Genomic DNA, 19064 nt, shown 5'->3' on the forward strand with positions numbered 1-19064 from the left:
TTCCTAGGTGTTTTATTCTTTTTGATTTAGTTGTAAATGGGATTGTTTTCTTAATTTCTCTTTCTGATAGTTTGTTATTAGCATATAGAAATACACCTGATTTTTGTATGTTGATTTTGTATCCTGCCACTGTACTGAGTTTATTTATTAGCTCTACTAGTTTTTTGGTGGAATCTTTTGGATTTTCTTCATGCCATCTGCAAATAGTGACTATTTTACTTCTTCCTGTCCAATGTGGATGCTTTTTATTTCTTTTTCTTACCTGATTGCTTTGGCTAGGACTTCTAATATTATGCTGACTAGAAGTTTGAGAGTGGGCATCTTTGTCTTTTTTGATCTCAGAGGTAAAGCCTTCAGCTTTTCACTGTAGAGTATGATTTAGCTATGGGCTTGTCATATATGTCCTTTATTATGTTGAGGGAATAGTGAGTGTTTTAAATGGAAGAACGGCTCTGTGCTTATCATCCTTGAACCCCCTCCACTTGGCCCAATATTCCACATATGGCCAGTGTTCATCTGATAGTTGTTAACTGTGGGTTTTATCTTTTGAATGTGGGATGAACCCTGAGTCCTTAGGACGACCCCCTGCTTCTCAGTGTCCCACACACATTTTGGCTGTCCACAATAGGATAAAAAAAAAAAAAATTTCTGACTTCTTCAGTCACTTTCACTTAAAACACACATGCTTTTCACTTAAGAAAGTGCTTCTGAAATTTTAACGTGCATATCAATCAACTGGGGATCTTGTTTCAAATTCAGATTCTGATTTGGCAGTGCTAGATGAGTCCAAGATTCTTCATTTCTAGTAAGCTCCCAGGAGATGTCGATGGTCCTGGTCCCAGACCACATTTTGAGTATCAAGAACTTACAGTTGACTTATGTGTGCTGTTAATTGACTGTTTAAGTAGGGAAGAAAGTCATGTTTCCAGTGAATATGTCATTTAGTGTTTCTTACACACATATATATGGAAAAGGGTGAATAGGGTTTATTGTGAATGATGTTCAGAAGTGAGAAGGGAAAATAATGAAGCTGGCTGGATCTTACTTGGTGTGCTGTTCTTCAGCTCAGCAAATGAATCCAGAGTAGGGTGAGCAGGTCAAGTGCTAAAACACAGGTTACTGTGTGGGTGAAATGCAGCAGCTGCTCAGTGTTTTTTTGTTTTTAAAGATTTTATTTATTTATTTGAGACAGAGAGAATGAGAGAGACAGAGAGCACATGAGAGGGGGGAGGGTCAGAGGGAGAAGCAGGCTCCCTGCCGAGCAGGGAGCCTGATGTGGGACTCGATCCCGGGACTCCGGGATCATGACCTGAGCCGAAGGCAGTCGCCTAACCAACTGAGCCACCCAGGCGCCCGCTGCTCAGTGTTTTACCTACCTGCATGCCCCCTTTTAGGACTGGAAGCATAGGCAGGTATTGTATCCAAAAGAAATGACAAGGAATGGCATTTTATTTATTTTATTTTATTTTATTTATTTTATTTTTTTAAAGATTTTATTTATTTATTTGAGAGAGAGAATGAGACAGAGAGAGAGAGCATGAGATGGGGGAGGATCAGAGGGAGAAGCAGACTCCCTGCTGAGCAGGGAGCCCGATGCGGGACTCGATCCCGGGACTCCAGGATCATGACCTGAGCCGAAGGCAGTCGCTTAACCAACTGAGCCACCCAGGCACCCAAGGAATGGCATTTTAGACAATAGGTGGCAATTGTCCGATTGGGAATTTACCCAAGATATCAGTGGTGTGATTTGTGTGACTTATCTTCTACAAAGATGTGTTTATCTCCCTCTTTCATCACAATATAGGTGCATTTTCTGGCCCTCAGTCTCCTATTTTCTTAATGTGTGTGTGTGTGCACGAATACACCATTTAAAAAAGAAAATTGGAAGCTCATTTTTATCTTTCTGTGATAACTTTTTGCATTTCCGTTCCTTGAAGTAGTTCTGCTTGTTTGCTTCTGTTGTAAAGATTATAACAGGGCAGCAGGCCCCCGGGCTGGGGGAAAATAGTAGCAAATGGATCTGTGGTCAGACACAGCAGGTGTCATCCTCACCCTCTCTTTATGGTAACTGAATTGATTGAAGATACATGGAAATCCAAACGAGATACACTTTAAAAAATATCACTAAAACGCTTGCGATTACCATTTGATTGCCATTTGATGCTATTTGTGCACCACAACTACACAATTTGGCTTTCTTCTTGTCTGAAATGGTGCTCTTTGCTACATCTTCAGTTGAGTGCCCACAAGCCTGACTAAATTAATCTCTCTGAAAGTAAAAAGGGTGAAATCGAATGATTTGAGGGAAGTCCAGCCAAGACATTCCTGTATCAAAATTGTACATGACATTGGAAATCCTTACAGCTTCCCTGACAGAGTGGGTGTCATATCCATTTTAGAGATAAGAAACTGCAGCCCAGAGAGGTAAAGAACTTGGCCTGAAGTCACACAGTTTTCGTGCACTTGAGCCAGGGTTTGTACTCAAGTTATGTCTGGCCTTGAAGCGTACCAGACCTGTTAGCTCTCTGACTGTTGTACTGCAAGTCCTCTAGGGCCACTGGGCGTCATCAGAAGCTGTGTTTAAGAAAATCACAGGAGGGACACCTGGGTGGCTCAGTTGGTTAGGTGTCTGCCTTCAGCTCAGGTCATGATCCCAGGGTCCTGGGATCAAGCCCCGCATTGGGCTCCCTGCTCAGCTGGAAGCCTGCTTCTCCCTCTGCTGCTCCCCCTGCTTGTGCCCTCTCTTTCTCTCTCTACCTCTCTGTTTCTCTGTTAAATAAATAAATAACATCTTTAAAAAAAAATCACGGGAGATGTCGATGGCTCTCCCTCTTACACTGCAGATAGAGCCCTGCCCCTCAGCATCACCCATCCTCCTGTTTCCTTCAGGCTTTTCTTTTTAAAGTCTGCCATAATGTGGAATATGACAGCCTCAGTTAAAATATCCTTTTTATCATGATCAACAATGAAAATCAGGAAGATCCTTTCATTATGCATTTCATACCTTGAAGAGTTTCATTTCATTCTAAGTGGTCTTTTTAAACTGAGTTCTCAGTCTTCCCAAGGACTTCAATTTTATTTTCCAATTTTCTTTTTTTATCTACCTGAAATCCATGTATTTGGGTCATTTAAGCCGCCACTCTATTAGAAATAGGTGTCTTCGCAGAAATTCTGGTAGTTTGGAAAGAGTTGAATGTACTAGAATCATAGCATGTATTTCAGCTGCACTGTTAGCCTCCTCGCTAAGGAGAGTTTATTGTTCCAGTTTTAGTCATTATAATACAGTCCTGTTTAATATTGCATGATCTGTGGGTTGCCATAAACTTGGTACAAATTGGAGTGCTGATATAACATGAAATGAAGCGCCTTGTCTGAATGTTGCTTTTGTTTTGCATTTAACAAATTAGTATGTTGACATTTATCACTGATGGATTTCATTATTTGCTGAAAGGGTTTTAGAGGTTTGACAGCATGAATGGTTTGTCCTACAGACTTTTGAGAATTGATAAAAGCATCTTTGTTCTTTGTACAAAAGCACAACAGATATCTTATTGATGGATACACAAAAAGGGATGACTTGTGTAGCTGCAACATAAAATAAACCAAGAAAATAATTTTTGAGTTGCTACTTATGCTTTTATGTGATTTTTTCCCCCTTTCGTCCTTTTTTTCCTGATTAAAGAATGCATTTCATTCATCTCAGTAACAAGCTCAAGAGCGGTCAGTGATCTTTTGGTAAATTTAAAATATTGGTTTCTTTATGCTCCACTTACATTTTGTTTAGGGAAAGTGGTTGTAAAATGTTATAAAAGTAATTATTGTGTAAGGATTGCATTAAATAATGGTTCCAGGCCCTCAGATAGCAGAGAGGTAAGATGAAGGAGCCAGCCTGTGTGGGTCAAGAAACTAAGAGTTACATATAGAAAAGAAAAAGGATAAAAATTTAATTTAAAAGTCTAGTTTAATCAGAACAGTAAAAATATATGCTCTTCTGTCATTTCTTTCCTATCATTATATTTACAGGGATAGCCTTGTCATTCAAATGTACCTTCTCTCTACAGGTCATTGAGCACTTATTGGAAAGTTGCTCACCTCACACTTTTGCCCCAACCATCTTAAAACCTATCATAAAATATATTCTGGGACACACACACACTCTTCCAGTAAACGCCATGATAGAAAGCGACACATAATGAAATCTATCAATGATCAGATAATAACGCCCATCACTAACAACTGCCAACACTCGGACTAAAGCAGTTAGACACTGTGCAGAACCATCCATCACCCCTGTCATTTCAGCAGGGAGTGGAGATCAGGGCCTGGGAGGGGAGGGCTGCAGAGGCTCTTGAGTGAGCCGAACATAAAGCAGGTGGGGGTGGGGGTGCAGATCTGAATTCGTACCACAAAAACACGGGAACCAAGAGAGGGAAAGAAGTGAATGACTCAGTTCAGAAGTAGAGTTGCACTTCCCGCATGTCGCCCCCTGCTAGACTGTGATCTCTCTGATCACCCCAGTCGCTGCCCCTTTTGTTCATGAATGTATCCTAAGCACCAAGCACAGAAGCCTGGCACTTAAGCAGGCTCTCAGTAAACGTCTGCTGAATGAATGGATGGTTCAGCACCGGTATTCACCCTCTGTGTCCTGTTTGTCCAACCCAGTCTTGGACCAAGAATTTATGTTCCCTGAATGAATTCACTTTGTGAACCATGGAACCGAAGCTGGCCCTGCTGTGCACGTGTCCAGAGTCCAGTTTGAAGAGGAGCTGGAACACAGGCTAGCTACACACGAGCTTGCTGTTCCAGGTCGGTCTTTTCCTCTTTCTGGCCTTCATTTTCTCACCCGAACGGGAAAAATCCACAACCCTCACAAAGCTGTTGAGGTTCAATTAAAAAGAGAAAGAACAGATGAATGTGAAGGGCCTTTTAAAATTATAAGGGTATTACTATTCATTAATTGAAGAATTTCTCTTTTGGGAGGTCACCAGTGGGAGAGTTAATTTACTGAAGAAGATACAAACACATTTGTGAGTGACATAATGGTATTTTCAAATCAGGCTTATTGGTTTCCCAAAGACATGGGGAAGAGCTGAACCTGCAGCCACGTGTGGACAACCCTGCTTGGTGACTTCTGCATGCTGCTTCTCAGTTGTCTCTTAGCTGTCACCTCAGGGTCCTCTCTGTAAAAGAGAAAGCTGACGATCTGAGAGATCTAGTGGTTGGCCCCAGTCCCCGTTCAGTGTGGTTTCCGAGTCCCAGGGTTCAGGGTCTGCTGCAAAGTGCTCTTGACCTCACATATCAAGTTGTTATGGGCAAAGGTGTATGGAGGAAGGGTCTGTTGTGTGCCCCTTACACACACACACACACACACACACACCCCACATGCAAGGGTCTGTTGTGTACCCCTTACACACACACACACACACACCAGATGCACACACATACATACATATCCCAGCCTCTCTAGAGCTTCTTCCCAAGCAAGATCTTGTGCCTCAGAGTATCAGTGGACAGGACATTTCTCCTTTTGGCCAACCACAAACCTCCATTGAAACAGCCCCTCTGCAAACTGGAATGCAAGGTATTTTCTCCTTTGAGCCACTGACAAAGGTGCAGGATCTGTAAAGGTCTAGAGAGTGAGCTACTCTGGACAGCCAGGGGCCAAGATGCAGTCCGCAGCCTGCTCTGAGCCTCAGTTTCCTTCCTTGCTGTTTGGAAGTGGTGGTTACACCAAATGACCATTAAGTGCCTTTCCAGCTCTGAAACTCTTTGAACTCCAGGTCTCTTCCTTTCCAACTTATGGAAATTATTTTCCCCACTTTTCCTGAGAGGGGAAGTATAAGACCCCAGGCTGTCTCTGACGACTGCCAAAGCGGCTGGTTTTTAATGGAAAGTCAGCTTCCTTCTCAGGTTGCTTAACATAGCAGAAGCTTCTCGAGAACAGAGAAGCCCAATGTTTCCCCCTAGCTTTTTGACGTCATTTGCCTGTGGGTGGGTTCCCGTCCGCCGCCACCTCTCCAACCACACCAAATTTTATTGCACAGATTTAAAAAACACACCTCGGTGTGGCAGGCCACCTAAAGAAGCAGTTTAGCTTAGGAGCCCTGCCGCTAAGCTGTGGCCGAGAGTGCTAGTTTCGGTCCAGCCGCGGACTGTGCCAGCATCCCGTCTGGAGGAGTAAATTAGCCTCTCCCTCCGGGCCCCCCGCCAATAAAAGCGGACTGTTCACTTTACACTATCTCATGGGGGACTTGAAGAATCAATTCTAAACACGGACTTGAAAGCACTTAGCAGTGCTCCTTAGAAGGAGGGACTCGCATTTGTGACGTTTTTACTGTGTGCTAGGTAGTAGGGTAGGCACTTGACTTGTCTTCTTTAACTCCGCTAGGTAATCATCATATGCAAAAATGTCAAATAGATGCTTTTTAGGCCACTAAGAACCTAAAACTTATCAAGAAGACAGTGGACAGAGGGAAAAAGGAGAAACCAGACTTACCATAAGCCCCCGAGAAGCTAAAGGTCTTTGCCATACTTAAGCACCGTGCACGCGGAATTTAAAAATCTAATTATGTTCATTTGCAACTCGCAACTATGAGGCCTTGGAAGTACATCTGTTAACACAAATATTTTGCCCCTTTTGGTGCTTTCAAATGTCAGAGAGTTCAGCTGAGTGATTGCATCTCTAGCCGCTGATAAATAACCTAGAGATGTTAATCTTATTCTAGTAGTTTCCTTTTTAAGTTAAAAATAATTTTGCCAACCCTCCTGGTATGTGTTTAGGTGATTAGTCTTAAATGACTAGGTGGTAAATTCAGGAGAGCTGAACTTAGCCGCCAAAATAAGCAACGTTGCCCATGACATTATGGAATAAAAACACATACCCGGCTTGGTCTTGCCTGCTTTGAGGCTTCTATCGCCTGGTAACGTGAGCAGTGTTCACGGTGAGGCACATGTGTGGAGATCACGCCACACGAGAACTGTGAGTCAGGTCTGTTCTCAGAAGAACTGAGGTAATGGCTATTAATATTTTATTTCATACATTACAGGGTTTGCTTTTGCAAACACTGTAGTTAAGGTTACCTGCATTGACGCTCCAGCATAACCCAGTTTTTCTTTATGCCAGGCTTTCTTTCCAGAGACGTGTTCAACCCAAAGGTCAATTTGCAGAGCCTTAAAAAAAAATGAATGAAAGAACAAGAGAGGAAAATTCGAAAACAATCAGGTACACCGTTAGAGTTACACAGTGAAGATATGACACTTTTTATACTTAGAAAATAGTATGGAGTGTTTTCTTTTTCTGCTTTTGTTGTTATTTTCCTCCCATGTGAAACTGGTGAGAGACAAAACAAAAAACAGCAAAAAAAAAAAAAAAAAAAAAGGCGGTGTAGTTGAAGCTTTCCTTCAGGGTAGCCCTCTGTCAGCAGGAGAGAAGGCCAGATCTTACCGGAGGGAGCATCCCAGGAAGCAGCCTCTGTTACGCGGTATGATGTTCATCTCAGAAGCATTTTGTGGCTGTGGCTGCAGAGGATTTCTGCCCTCAGTCGCCACGAGCTCCTAGCTTTGAGGGAGCCAACAGTTTTAGGCAGCAGGCCTCTGCTGGTTCTGCTGTGACTGGGATTTTGTGAAAGAGTTTTGAGTAAAATGTCTGTCAGACTTGGGTCTGACATGAATTAGCTGTGGCACAGAGGAAGCTCCCATCGTGTGGAATGAACAAGCTGGCTCTCTGGGTCTTTGTTTTCTCATATGTAGGCTGAGGAGGGGTGGGTCTGTAAGATCTCTCTTGGATGGACTGTCCAGGGATTCCAGAACCAGTCTCTTACCTTCCCCAGCTTCATTGTTAGCTTATCTCCCTGGCCCAGCCCATCTCCCACCTGTGAGCCAGATTCTACACAGGCCTTTGCATCCCGTGTTCCTTCCTAAGATCTGCTCTTCTTACCCACCCACCCCCAACCCTCATGGGCTAAGTTCTTTTCCTGGACAGTGCTCCCCACGCTCATCTTTCCTCCTCATCTGTAGTCCTCCATCAGAATGAACCTGTTCTCTTTCCCAGAGCCCTTCCTGGCAGCTGGCTAAACGAATGTGGCATGCATGTTCATCTTGTGGGCAGTGGCTATGAAATAGTATGCTGTCTGTCTCCCTCTGGGCCCTGGGACCATATAATACCCGAATCTAATGGGGGTTGACTCCATTATGGAAGGGTCAGGCATCTGTGCGAGACTGGGTCGCTGAAATCACACCACCCGGTTGGGATTCCAGCTTCTCTCCCGTCATGTCCAGGCTCATTCCTGCTGGCTTGCAGGTGCGGACATGGGTCTTAGGTGGTCACAAGCCATGCGGCACTTCAGCTACAGATCCCCTCGGCCTCCCTCTGGTCTCCCTGCTCTGGCCCTTCCTGCTGCTGCTTTTGGCCTCAGGATCTGTTCCTGACCTGAGACACCTGCCTTCACACTGAGCTGGCCCAGGCCAGGGTGGGGCACTCATCTGGGGCACTGACCTAGGTAGGGTCCGCCGCTTTCTGACGACAGCACGGTGTCATTTGCCCGGGACCTGTCTTCTGCACTTCAACCGTGGAATGCAATAGTGTTTCTAATTCTCTGCTGCTTGAGAAGTATGGGAATTTTCCCAGATCTTGTGGCAGCTCCTGACATCTCTGCAGAGAAGGATCTTGGGTCGGGGAGGGACAGTCTATAGGACGAGCCGTATGAGATTGCCCATTTTGGGGTGTTGAACATGCTCAAATATCAGCAGTTTCATATGGTTCATCCCAAAAGTTGAAAAGATGGAGGAAAGTCAGGGCCTTGTCCTATTCTATTTGCCTAATCGGCATGCTGGGTTTTGCTTAGAGTGTGATGTCGTAGGACGTCAGTATTCTACATCAAAGAATGTTATTGTAGGTGCTATTATTACTACTACTGCTTATGCTATTATTATGACTACTACTACTTGAGGCCACTTTAGAGACAACTGATAGCAGGAGAGGGACGGCCAGCCCACCCCCTGGGAGGCACCGCTGCCCTGGCCCCAGGCCCTGGTCTTCCGCCTTTAGAACTAGGTCTTTAAAAACGAGCTTTCTCCTCCTCCCGGTCTCATCTTGTTTGACCCATGTGGCTAGTTTCAGCGATAAGGGACGTTAGGTGATCAATGGCCTCCGACAGTGTGGCTGCCACAGTTTCATTTTCGAAATGTCATGGCAATAAAAAAGCCATTTGCTAATAAAAGGTGGGATTCATGGCCGAGTGGCATTCGCATCCATGCTGTCACTGCCTCACCCGGATTTCTCAGAGCAGCCGCTCGCTTGGTGTCATAGCTGTATGATGTCATTTCAGTCATAATGTAATTTTCCAGCTGGCCGGGATGGAAAAGGGGTTTATTATAGTGGTATGTTTTCCACTGTGTCTGAAAGAAAATGAAGCAGGCGTGGATATATAGCAGTATCAGTTCTGTTTTTACAGGTGCGTCTGAAGGATACAAGGTACCTTTCACTTGCACTAGAAATGTGACTCTAAGGCAAAAGAAATTAAAAAAAAAAAAAACCTTTTCCTCAAGAGATTTAAAATACACACATAATGAGTGTTGGGAACTGACCTGGAGTACACTCAGCTTGAAGGACGAGAGGAAGGCTGCCCAATCTCTGGTCTCCTTCCTGTCCCTACCAACGGGACTCTGGCTTAATCTTTGCCTTCATTTTTCCAAGAAGAAAATGGCCACCTCCCAACATACTTGTTTGTCTGTTTTTAACTTTTCACTGAAGTACAGTACATTGTAGAGAGTGTGCAACTTAAGTGTACAGCTTTGTTGAACGTTCACACACTGAATATACCTTTGTAACTAGCACCCTGATCAAGAAACAGAATGTGACCCATGCCCCAGAAGACCCCTCTCAGCCCCCTTCCAGTCACCTCCTACCCGACACACACGAGGCCCAGTGTCCTGACTTCTAGAAGCGGTGAGACCAGTGTCAAACTTCTGACCTGCAGAACTGTGAAATGATAGATTTGTATTGTTTTAAGGCACTGGATTTGTGGTCATTTGTTACAGTAGCACTAGGAAACTGATACAGTGACGAAGCTGGTAAATGAGAGAGCCACGAGTCAACCCCAGGGCTCTGGCCCCAAAGCCTGATTCTTAAAAACCACCATAATATATAGCATTGCTGTTAGCTTTAATGGGTTTTCAGTCTTTCCAGGAGGGTAAGAAGGTAAAATAAAAGTCCAAATGTCAGCCAGCATCAGGTTAAGTTGGGAAGTAGGTAGACTATGTCCTTGAAATATATCTACTTGCCCATCCTACAGTCCCCATGTTCAGATTGCCTCCTGGCTAGAAAAATCTGAGATACATCCCTAACACTTCAGTGTGAATTCTTTTTAGTGCATTATTTCTTCGGAAAGTATTTGCATTCTAAGAGACCCAAGGAATGGCACTCTAACATCTGTGAGAAGGAGGGTTGCACTAGGGTGCTGTAGCCGGCCCTACACCCATAACCAAACCCCATCTACCTGCCCATCTCTGCCATGGAATCAGGTAAAGCCAAAGAGCCTCTTCCCTGTGCTGTCTTGAAGGTTGCTTGTCTGAGCTTGGGGTAGCCAGTGAGAGGAAATCTGCTATGGGCTTTCTAGGGTACGTTTTGCTTTCTTGATGAAAGGGGGAGATATTGCTGGCACAGCACCCCTTTTCTCCCACCTTTTTGTTCTATGTTGAACATGAATGTGGTGCCTGGAGCTGTGGTAGCCAACTTGGGACCACGAGGTGGCAGGCCTGAGGATGAGAGTGAACACAGTAAGAATGGCTAGCAAGTGGGATGATAGACCCAGAGCTCTGCTGCCACAGCTGAGTCACTGAACCAACCCCAGCAACCACCTTCTTCGGGGGGTCTTGTTACAGGAAGGACAAGAACCTCTCCTCGTGTATGCCAGCCTGAGTTGTCTTTTCTGTTACTTGCAGCTAAACATATTGCAAACAGATCCAGGTGTCTTTCACAAGACCAGAAGGCAACCGCCCAGGAATGGGCGCATGGGCACTAAGAATTATTTAGGAGAGGAACTCCTATGACCCTCCCCGACACTTCCGGCATGGTGAACACATCCGAGAGAAATGGGAATTAACTATAGATATCCAATAAACACGGAACTTCCATTTGGAGAGAAGAAAGGCAAAGACTAGGAATTTTAAATGAAAAGCATAGTTAAAAACCAGGAGACTGGAGAGCGAAACCTTTTATTTGTTTTTTGTTTCTGGTGCAGTTTATTACCTTTTAAAGGGAAATGCTGTTAAGTTCAATACCTCTGAGAATGACCATCTGCCCCATACTTTCTAGGACCACCCTGGAAAATATGAGGTATATTGTCCCTTTATGTCCTCAGGCATGCTGTTTTAGTCTGTTTGTGGAGTCAAATAAAGATTAGGGGATATGGCTATTGTTCGTAAAAGCAAAGTTATTTATGAACCCCCCCATAGCCAGGTGATTCCTTATCCTTAATGGCATTTGCTGATGCAGATGAGTACTTTAAAAAATTTAGAGAGACATTTACTTTGTAAGCGACCACTGAGAAGATCTCTGACCGGATAAAGATAACTCGAGCAGGCTAAGCCTTTCAGCAAAGGTGGTGATATATATCGTGGCAGCTGAATGCTCCTTTACAGCCTAGCGAGAACAATCAGCGAATTCATTCATTTAATTCATGAATTTCCCTTCTATTTACACTTTCAACAAACATGCCAGTTGTTTGCTTAGCTAACAAGCTCTGCCTTCATTATAAGCCATTAGTGACTAGTAATAATTGAAACTGTGTTTGGATTTCAAAAATACAATAAACCTAATTAATTCCATGCTTAGTAATATGGAATTTGTAGTGAGTGACTTGAGTGAGGCTGATGTTTGTTTGCGTCTTTGGCCTCTCCGTGAAGCAAGAGTTTGCTAAACTGTTTTCTAGACATGAACAAGGTTGATAGAATTTTTCATAAGAAAAACTAAGTAAGAGATTAAATCCACATGCTTATAAGGAGTCAGGCAGCAAATATAAATGAGTGCATGGCAGAGCATCCCCTAGAACACTTGGTCTTTGATGCCCACTTTTAACGGAGGCACAAGAAGAAGAAATATTTTGCTTTTCTCTTAGTCCTGCTATAAGAAAGGAGGAGAAAAAAACACACATGATTATAAATAAGTGGACTCAGCCAGTGGTGGGGAGACAGATAGCAGTGGTGGGGAGCTGGGGTCTGAGGGCACGGAGCCCCCTCTAAAAGGGTCAGCTGCTATTCCGCTACAACTGCTACCTGGGAATGTGGGCCTAGTGTAGCCAGATCTTTCACATTTTCAATATAATTAGAAAATCTGGATCTCAAGGTGAAATAGTCCCACTTATAGACTTCGGCAGCGGATTTTTTTTTTTTTTTTTAAGTTAGTGCCATGCAGCCCCCACAGTGTAAGTCACTGGCTCTCAGAGCGTGGTCCCTGGACCAGCATCACCTGGGAACCCATAGAAATGCAGAATCTCAGGCCCTGCCCAGGCCTCTGAATCAGACTCTGGTGGTGGGGCCCAGTGATTTGTTCTAACAAGCCCTCCAGGTAGGGTTGCCAGGTTTAGCAAATATTGCATGGGACATGACATACACTAAAAAATTATTTATTGTTTATCTGAAATCCGGATTTAACTGGGTGTCTTGTATTTATCTAGCAATCCTACCTCTGGGTGATTCTGAAGCATGCTGACGTTGATCAAGCAAAACATGTAGATGAGCCAGGCTGCCTGTGTTTAAATCCGCTTCAACACGTACCAACTATAGGATCTTTGGACAAGCAATGTGACTTCTCCATGGCTTAGTTTACTTGTGTGTAAAATGGGGGTGATAATAATAATAATATCTCCCTCGTGGGATTGTTGTTAGAATAGAATGGGTTAGTGAAGTTGGAATATGCAGATGGTGCCTGGGAGAGAGTAAGCATGTCTTAAGAGTTTACCGTCATCATTATTTTGTTTTTCCTCTCCTTTTCCTCCACCATCGGACCAACCATTAGAGAATACTTGAACTCCGCTTCCTTTAATTCTGTCTTCCTGGATCTACCTTTGGTTTAGAGATTTGATTCTGTTAGGCCATGCCCTAAGGCAGCTTGCAGCTTGTTCTTTTTTTTGAAGATTTTATTTATTTATTTGAGAGACAGAAAGAGAAGAGAGCATGAGCAGGGAGGAGAGGGAGAAGCAGGCTCCCCGCGGAGCAGGGAGCCCGATGCAGGACTCGATCCCAGGACCCGGGATCATGACCTGAGCCGAAGGCAGACGCTTAACCAACTGAGCCACCCAAGGCGTCCCCACTGCTGCTTGTTCTGATGCAGAATAACCTAGTGCTTTGAAAGCTAGCTGACAGCGTGGCTGTCTGGCAGGAGGACCCTGTCCTCTGCACTGGTGTCTGCTTCCAGGACTCATTCTATCCATCTACAGTGCCCTGCTGTGCTCAGGCCTATTGTTGTCCGGACCGGCCTTTCTGCCTCGTGTGTGTTCTCACCAGCCCCCAGCGCAGCACCTACACATGTTCCCGACTACATCTTGAGATTTCAGATTCCCAGAGTGCCTCTCAGTTGTGGAAGCAACGGATGACCTCCCCAACCCCACCACCCACCAGTTAGATTTCTGAGTACTCGCTGGGAAATCCCCATAATTTCTTTTTCTAGACAAGGAACACAGGAAGACATGATTTGTGGACCCAAAGAGTGTTCACACCGTATTTCAAAGGAAACTCGTAACCACATATTTCTTACTTAGGGTTGTGCAAGCTACCTGAACGTGTTCCTTCATGAAGCAGCTTTCCAAGCTTCCACATGGCCACAAATGACAGACTTGTACGCACAGCGAAAACCAACCGGATGAGCTATTATGGTTCTCAGTTGCGCCATTTTGTTGCTGTTCTGGGAATGAAGCAAAATGCATTATTTTATTAAATAAAGATTTCCCCTGTATCATAGGGGAAGCTAATTTTATTAGCTCTTTTTATGGGAACAAACATCATCACCCTGGTGGGGAGGATGGGAGCAGGAGGGGGGTGAGGGAGTGGAGAGAATCACATTTTGTCATCCCTGTGCTCCAGTGGAGGCTGCCAACATGTTTTAATTGGTAATTACCAGAAGAGTTCTCCAGATCCTGCGGAAAATGCACAGCTCTCGGTTCATAAGTAATTTCATGATTCAAAAGACATGCTCGGCTGCGATAAATATGGTTCATGTAGTTTTGGTATGGGTGGGTCCCTGGTGTCCAAAACACTGGAGTGTTCAGTAACTTCAAAAAAAGTTGTCTCTTTGTTCTCATCTGTGAGAAAACAAAGACTCCTTAGGTTGAACGTGTGTGCTACGATTCAGAAGGAAAGAAGTCCAAATCTAGTTGGATCATTCAAATACGAGCCTCTGATTCTTTAGTTTTAAAACCTGAGACATCCACTTGTAGCTTTATTTCACTTTTTAGATGAGTTTAACCACTAGATGACAACCACTACCACCTTCCTCAGGCAGGGTAGCCCAAGTGAGAGGTAGCCAACTCCTAATAATTGGGCACTAGCACTGCCTGCACTTAGCACGCAGGGCTGAGGTCTAGACGGCGTTCCCAATGGATGATTTGCCCGGCGGGCCTGAAGGGCAGTGTCCACTGCTCTGCTTTTCCATAGCTAAGCACTCTCCCAAAGACAGCCTCTGTTTTCTCGAGTCAGAAGTGGCCTCTGTGTTTGCTAGAGCCAGAGATGGTCTCTGTTTTGTCGCCGCCATGCTGTTATTTTGCCCATTAGCAATAGGCCTAAGGCCAACACTAAACCAAATTATGAAGCAGGCAAAAATGTTTTGGTGTCCCCAGCGCCACCCCTTCTTCCCTCCTTGTGCCTCACTAGGAGCCCCCTCTCTCCTCCCAGCTGTCATCTGTGCTCAGCTTTTGAGCCTTTCCCATCTTCCATGAGCATCCATCCTGAACCCTGGTAGGATGCAGATATCAGTCATTACAACCTCCCTGTGCAATGAAAGTATAAGCTTCTTCCCCTAAGATAACTGCTTTAAACGAGAGATGAGAAAATTGTAGCCCCTGTCCATAGGTTAGGTTAATTTTGACATGGTGTTTTTAAAAATTGCTGCCTATTTCCCCCTATTGTTTTCTACTTCCCTGTTGTAGTTACCTGTTGCCCTATATCCTTATCACTCCCTAATCTACTTCCTTCATCTTGTTACTCACTTCCCATCTTGTTGTCTACTTCCTCCTTCCTTTTGTTATCTGCTTTCCTCATTTTATCTGTTTCCCACCTCTCCATGTCCCCTTCCCCATCTCCTTGTCCCCTTCCCTCTTCTCCTTGTCTACTTCCCCACCATCTCCTTGTCTACTTCCCCACCATCTCCTTGTCTCCTTCCCCCATCTCCTTGACTTCTTTTCCCTCTCCTTGTCTCTTCCCCCCTCCTTGTCTCTTTCTCCCTCTCCTTGTCTCTTTCTCCCTCTCCTTGTCTATTTCCCTCTCCCCTTGTCTCTTTCCCCTTCTCCTTGTCTCTTTCCCTCTCCTTGTCTACTTCCCCCTCTCCTTGTCTACTTCCCCTCTCCTTGTCTGTTTCCCCCTCTCCTTGACTCCTTTTCCCTCTCCTTATCTATTTCCCCCCTCCTTCTCTATTTCCTCATCTCCTTGTCTACTTCCCTCATCTTTTTATCCACTTCCCCCATCTCCCACATCCCTCATTTTATTATGTTCTCAGCTCCTGTAACCCTTTGAGTTTGTGATCTGCTTTAAACCATTTCTTCTTGGAAAAAAAAAAAAAACCAGAGGATTGTTCAGGGCAGTGAAACTACTGGGTGTACTGTGTGGTACTGTAATGGTGGTTACGTTCATACATTTGTCCAAACCGATAGAATGTACCACACCAACAGTGAACCCCAGTGTAAACTGTAGAGTGATAATGATGCATCAGTGTAGGTTCATCAGTTGCAATAACAAATGCACCGTTTTGGTGGGGCATGTTGATAGCAGGGGAGGTTAGAAATGTGTGGTTAGAGGGGGTGTATAGGAACTCTCTGTATCCTTTGCTAGTTTTGCTGTAAACCTAACACTGCTCTAAAAAATAATGTCTTTTTAGGAAAAAGAAATGTCAGGCTTTAGCAAAAATGGGTGGGAGATAGAGGTCAGGGAGAGTCTGGCGTGTTGCTCTTCCTGGGCTCCTAGGGACTGGCCTGAGCACCTTTGCACCTGCTTGTCTATCTAAGCATCCCCTTGAGGTGGTCCATGAGGGACTCCTGGCATAGGGCAGGGTTAGGAAGAATAAGGTGTTATGTTCAGGAATTTAGGTCCTTTGGGGATATCAGAAGTGGAGTAGTGGTGTTTTCCTTGCTTTGTCCCCTGTCCCTTCCATCCTCACCCTCCTTCCCACAAGGAAGAGGCTGAAGCCTGTGATCAAAAGGTCTGGTAACCCTGGGCCAGTCTGGCTGCGACATAGATTTCGGGAACAGAGGGCATGGCTGGTGGCTTCCCTTGGGTGGGCTCTGAAGATGGAGTTCCAACAAGGGCAGCATTGCACCACTGGGCTTGAGCTGGCACAGGGGGATGGGAGCCCAGAATTTACAGGTCTAAACTCAGTGACCCTGGGCCAGTGAATCAGAGTAAGGCTTCAGGGTCAAGACTGTTTGAGTAGAAATACTCCATTACTTGCCAGTGATGTGACCTTGACCTAGTCACTTTACTTTTCTCTACCTCACTTTTATAATCTGTAAAATGGAGATAATAATAAAATCCATCTCCTGAGGTCATGAGGCAGGTCAAATGAGATGATGTATATAACATACAGTGCCTAGCACATAGCAAGCGCTCAAGCAATAGGAGTCTTTAGAAGGAAGATATGTTTTTGGTAGAAATCTCTGGAGTGTGGCCCTGGACATTCTCTCTCTGCTCTGGTTATGTTGGCAGTTTCAGCCAAAATCCATTTAGGTAAATGAGTATAGATGTTTTACTGCCTATTCAGAATTTTGAAAGGAAAACTTAATGTTACCCTTTTCTCTCAAACTTAGATCCCAGTGTTGATCGGATGTAGTAAGTTTTCTTCAAGTTTTTAGAAACTGGTTTCTACCTCAAGCTCCTGAAAATCCCTATCCCCGAAAGAACATTTCCTCATCTCCTATGGCTCCAGTTTAAAGACTACCCTGTGTGGCCACAATGGGATGCCAGATGGGGCAAATGGAACGTAACTAGTCCCTACTGAGCAGTCTCAGAGCCAGACGGGTCTTCAGGTCATCTGGGCCACCTCTTTGCCTTTGGGACCACAGATGCATCCCCTACATTAGACTGCACGCAGGAGAGGGGGAGTACAGGAATTCATTGCAGAGAAGAGGGGCCTCAAGTTGAGCATTTTGATTTGTAAACACATTCGTTGAAGTGCTTGGCATGTATCACATCACACCTTAAGAATGAAAGAGAAAACATATTCTGAATCTTAGGGAGTGGTAGCTAAGATTTGTCCTCCTTGCAGATTGCCCCAGGCTCCTATGAGTCTACTTTTAGTTGCCCAAATTAAATTAGCAAGTAATTAAGTCACACAAGCAAAAGTTGCTTTCACGTGATTAGAAGACCCTTAAAGCTATCCAGTTTGACTTTGGAGGGAAAGGAGCTTCTGTTTCCCTCTTTTCCTGGTTCATCCTTCCTCTCCATAATGGGTATTGGGGTCCATGTGTTGTTGAGATTGTGAAAAACTTTGAATCACTAAGAAGTCCAAGCTTGAGGAGTGTAAGTCGGTTTCCTGGATGCACTTCCCAAGGATCTATATAAAAAGTGAATCTGCTCCCCCCAGGGAAACTGGGATCAGCTCCAGTATCATGGAAGGGGTGGCCTGGGGCTCTTCTTGTCCTGAACCAAAAACCATTTCCTGTCCTCCTGGTCACACCCGCAGCCTGCTCTGACCAGCGAAGGCAGGAGCTCGGAGCTGGAGCCGGGAAGTGCTGGACCTCTCCCTGGGCAGCAGGATGGGCCGCGCTGGTCACGTCTCCCTGGACAAAGCTGAAATAAATCACAGAACAGCCCCTGCTTAAGATCTGATGAAATTCTCCATTTCCGCTCCAAATTGAATTCCTCCCGAAGGCTTGGAGCGGCTCTTGAGAGTAATGAAGGCTCTCCTTCCTCCTCTGCGAGAAGCATGTTTTAAATTAACAGACACAGCCTTCTAATCTGGGTGGGGAGGTAGCCTTTAGGAACAGTCTTGAGAAGCTGTTTTCAGGCCAGAAATGATATTTTTACTCTCGAGGGGCAAAGGCAGCAGACATCCAACACGACGTGGCCTCCTCTGGAGGGAGCAGCCCCGCCGGTGGTCCCCTGGGAGAGAATGAGAACACGTGTCCTGCTCTCGCTCTGTGCCGCCCCCCTGCTCTGCCCTGCTGTCCTCCTCAACCACTTATAGCGAAAGGGAATTTATGACGGGAATACGGACCAGGGGGCTGGTGCTTTCTGAGAGTTGGAAGTATGACTTTCCTGTCCGTCTCTTACTTGGGAAAAGTGATAAACTCCGTGCATTAAAAAAAAAAACCAAAAAAACTGTTTTTAGGATGAAGGTATCATTGAAGTGATTATGTTCCATCCTCTGCAATGATGAAGCGACAATTTGGCATTTGTAGAGGCAGCTGACACAGGCCCTTTCCGGGGAAAACAAGAAAACCTGTTTTCCCATGGGCCTTGTCAGAGCGAAGACGGATGACCTGCTGGCTGATTGGGACCATGAATAAGGCTCTGAGAACGCGGGAATGTGTGAGGAACCCAGGGGTGAAACTTATAAATCAAGGTTAAGGTAGAAGTAGAAAATTCTAAATATCCATTCTGTCTTGAAGGTGGGCAGGAAGTAGATTATCTGTTGGTAAAGGAGTATTTAATATTACTCCTTGAAGTGAGCTTAAGAGCATTATACTTTTCCCCACTCGCTGTTGAAAAAAAGCAGTGTAAAAAATCCTACTTGACAGGAGAAATCCTGACTTTTAGGGTCGAAAGGAGAGGAGGAAATTCTCCTTAAAAGTAAATTCTATTGGTTCTTTTATGTCAGAATTTTAACAGCCCTCAAGAAGGGTTATCAAAACCTGACTCCA

General features: G+C 44.8%; 1 protein-coding gene and 1 long non-coding RNA gene across 23 annotated transcripts in view; one reads left to right on the forward strand and one right to left on the reverse strand.

Moving 5' to 3' along the window:
- The window catches only part of AOPEP (aminopeptidase O (putative)), a 354373-nt gene that overhangs the window by 176250 nt on the left and 159059 nt on the right, over window positions 1-19064 (forward strand). The window lies entirely within an intron of this gene.
- On the reverse strand, window positions 4594-8673 carry LOC135362757 (uncharacterized). Its single transcript, XR_010407873.1, has 3 exons — window positions 8495-8673; window positions 7081-7170; window positions 4594-4875 (listed from the first exon to the last, which is right to left on the reverse strand). It is a non-coding gene; the product is annotated as an uncharacterized LOC135362757 (long non-coding RNA).

Source organism: Mirounga angustirostris, unplaced genomic scaffold (assembly GCF_029215605.1).
Source record: "Mirounga angustirostris isolate CCGP_5_RB_7025 unplaced genomic scaffold, mMirAng1.0.hap1 SCAF_15, whole genome shotgun sequence".
Classification (NCBI taxonomy): domain Eukaryota; kingdom Metazoa; phylum Chordata; class Mammalia; order Carnivora; family Phocidae; genus Mirounga; species Mirounga angustirostris.